The 3776-nt window shown below is 39.6% G+C and overlaps 1 pseudogene; it reads left to right on the top strand.

The window, feature by feature from the left end:
• The first annotated feature begins 2366 nt into the window (after window positions 1–2366).
• On the top strand, window positions 2367–2734 carry LOC105509356 (annotated as a pseudogene).
• The last annotated feature ends 1042 nt before the right edge of the window (window positions 2735–3776 follow it).

The raw sequence follows: 3776 nt of genomic DNA, 5'->3' as shown, positions 1-3776 counted from the left end.
CTGCCAAATAGATTAGCATGTCTTCTACCTTGAAGAAAGGAAGAAGGGCAGGGCATAATGGACCCTCCCCTCTCCTAGAGGTCTATGATTTGGAATATTCAGCTTCTGAAATCCAATGAAACCAATAAATCCAATAGATCACTAACCTCCTTCAACACCTCCATTTCACTTCCATGATTCTTTCCCAGCATTCTTGTCCCTTTGTCTCTCCATCTGACTTACGTTGGAATCCCCAGCCTTTGTGAAGACAAACAAACAGCTGAGCCGAGCTGTAGGAGACCACATTGCACAGATCGGCGACTCAGAGACACGTTGCACTACTGCTTTTCAGATTAACACCTTCTTCCATTCCACACAGATGTTTTTCCAACTCTCCAACACTCTTATGAGCCTTCTTCCTTTTTTTCTATCCACCACCTTTTCCCCTAGCAGATGTGCTTGACTCCCTCTCTACAGCAGAAATAGGCCTGTGAAGGAAAAGCTGGTGAAGTTGATGAAATTCTTGTATTTGAACCAGTTGTGCTTTCTTCCCTCCAGTCTTGCAGAAGAAGCTCCTCTTCAAACCACTAAGCAATATCCATGTTGCCACTGAGTAGCATCTACTTATGCTTTTGTGATGTTGTTAAAAATAGAAGTCCTGATCTTAGTGTATGTTTGATGTGCACTTCTTTTACTATGAAGGAGAACAAGCATCTTTTAAACGGTTTTGTGTACATTGAATCTTCTTTACCAATTCCTTCCAACCAGCATTTTTCTCTCATTCTTTTTCACATTCTTTTTCTTTCCTTGTTATTTTTCTTCCTTTCTTAGTTGGCCCTCTATGTTCTTTGCTATGTTTGAGCACTGTCTATTCTCATTTGCTTTCTTTCCACTTTTGCCTTCATTTCTGTGATGGTTTTACTTTTTTCTTAAATTTCTTTGTTGAGTTCTTCCAGCTTACATTTTATCATCTCCTATGTCTCACTACCTTTTCCTTGGGGTCTTACATATCTGAAGTTCCTGTTTCATAAAAGCAGTAGCTTTATTGATTATTTTCAGTTCACACAATATATATGCAGTGTTTATCTGCTTCAAGGCAGTATTTTTCTCATGAGTATTTCTTGTCTAACATTTTTTTCTGTTCCTTCTTCCCTTTCCCTGTGGTTCATAGTTAGGTGGATTTTCACTTTTTGATTCTTCATTATTGAAAGAGATAAATTTTTTCAGACCAATTCTTTGCAGGTGCTTTCTGGGAAGACATCAGTGCCAGGCTCCAACCTGGCTAGAATTCCTCATCCCCCAGGGTTTTGTGAATGGTGATGATGGGCAGCGGTGGTTCTTTCTCACAATAACAACTTTCTCTTCTCCCCTGATGTCGTAGAGATGGTCCATTTTCTCTACATACAACCTTTCAGTGTGACTTCTCATTTGGCTCTGCTTCCTCCAATTTTTAAAAGCAAATAGTGTGCAGAAGCACCTCTGCCCCTTATCTGTGTACCCTGTTGCAGTGAGGGTTTGGGGTTTTGCACCTCAAGGGGTACTCCTTTTACCTTTGATGGCTCTTTGAGATCTACAGTCTCTACATTCTCTCTCTCCATTCTTATCAATTCTTACCTTCTCTGTTACTGCTTTGGGAATTTACAGCTCCTTACTTTAATCATAGTGGAGTTCATATTTTTAGTTTTTGCATTCATTTTTTGCCTTTGGATGATTTTTAGGAAAAGCTGGAGGAAAGGCCAAATATGTGCTTTAATATCTAAGGCAGGTCTGTCCTTTTATACTTTCTCTGAAACCTCGCTCTGTGTATATTTTCAAGCTCTTCTATTTTTTTCTCAAGTTTACGTAAGGAAATAAAAAGCCTCCCTGGTATCCCTTGTACTTAATGTCCTTATCTACCACTGTGTCTCCTCTCATTCACTAAATATTTATTAAATGCCTACTATGGATTGGGCATAGCAGCTGGTATTAGGGTTTTAATGTTGATCAAGGTCAGTGTCACCTCTGCTCCCTCTGAGCTTATAATCTAGGAGAGAGAGAGCTGAGAATCAAACAAGCAATACAAATACTTTAAATTCACTCTCCCACCTTTCATTTACTTTCCAGTTCTCTGTAATCAAGCTTCTGTCCCTCAATTCTGCTAATATTGTTCAGACAAAGGCACCAGAGAAAATTCCATTAACAAATCCAGTGGAAGATCTTCAGTCTTCAGCTCACCTTTCTCCTCCATGGGGCAGTTCACCATTCCTCTCTCATTGAAACGTACCCCAGATTTCCGTGACCTCTCATGCTCTTTGCCCTTGTCATCTGCCCTTGATTTCTCTGTCTACTGACAGCTCCTCCTGCTTCTCATTAGCAGCGGGTATTCTGGGAGCACTGCACTAGCCAGCATGGAGGAACATGGAGATTCTGAGCTGACCCCCAGCTGCAGCAGGCTGTGCCCCGGCAGTGTTCACAGCAGCTGTGCTCCCTCACAGGCCCCTCAAGAGTGACTGGATGGACACCCACACTAAGTATTTAGAAATGATGGAAAGAGGGACAGGAGATGACATCCAAGTTTATATAGCATTCTTGGTTCACCTGGACCTCATGGAGAGTAAAAGTTGGCATGAAGTCAATTGTGTGTGGGAATGTCAGAACTGCAGCTCATCTGCCTTGCGCTGAGCTAGAAGAGGAGGGGCTGCAGACTGTGGTGTCTACCCCCTTCACTGCCTCCCTCAGCCATAACCACTCAAGGGAGATCTTGAAGGCATCTTAGAACACAAAGATGTTCCAAGTGGCATTACTTTTAATAGCCCAAAATATAAACCACCTAAAAATTTAGGTCAGGAGTCAGCAAACTTTTTCTATAAAGGATCAGAAAATAAGTATTTTAGGGTTTGCAGGCCATACTGTCTCAGTTATAACGTGTCAACACTGCTGTATGTAACACAAAGCAGCCACAGACAATATATAAACAATATGGGCATGGCTGTGTCCCAATAAAACTATTTCTAAATGTGGTACCATTGTTTGCCATCCTCTGGTCCAGGAAGCAGTCAATAAAAGGATATATATGAATGGTACATTAAGTACTCTTTGAAAATTAGTAATGAATATTATTTAAAACATGAGAAAATGTTATATTAAATAAAAATTACAAGATACAAACGCGTATGAATGGCTGTAATCATGACTGAAATAACACATCCAGCATAGGATAAAAAGATGGCAAAGTAAATCAAATTACTCACTGTGGTTGTAGTAGGATGGCAGGACAGTAAATAAATAACTTTGTCTTTTCTCAATATTTGTTTTCATTTGTATTACTTTTATAATAAGAATTTTTTACCTTAAAAACGTGTTTAAGTGAGTATGCACTCCAGGGCTTTGTTCTTGGTCCTTTTCCCTTTTCATTCTGTGTGTCTTCCCTAAATATCTTCCTACACCCTTACAGTTTAGCTCTACTTTCTATGACAAACAACAGTCAAATCTATGTCTTTAGCTCAGGCTTTTTTCCGAGCTCCAGATTCATATTTTAGCCACTTACTGAACCTCGATACCGGGGTGTCCCTCCTTCAATTCCAACTAGACAGATACAAAACTTCAAAAGTAATAATATTTGAAGTAATATCTCTGAAGTAATATCTCCAAAACAAATACTCAGCCAATATCCCCCTGCCTGGTTTAGTGGCTTTTCTGTATTCTGCTTTGCCCAAAACTAAAGCCAAGCATTTACTCTAAATCCTTGCCATTTTCTGATAACTTTATATGTATTTTATTTTTCCTTTTTTCTTCTTTTTTTAACTGGAACCACTCCA

Source organism: Colobus angolensis, unplaced genomic scaffold (assembly GCF_000951035.1).
Source record: "Colobus angolensis palliatus isolate OR3802 unplaced genomic scaffold, Cang.pa_1.0 Scaffold175, whole genome shotgun sequence".
NCBI classification, from domain to species: domain Eukaryota; kingdom Metazoa; phylum Chordata; class Mammalia; order Primates; family Cercopithecidae; genus Colobus; species Colobus angolensis.
The sequence above is the reverse complement of the archived record's forward strand: the minus strand, read 5'-3'. Positions and strand labels throughout refer to the sequence as shown.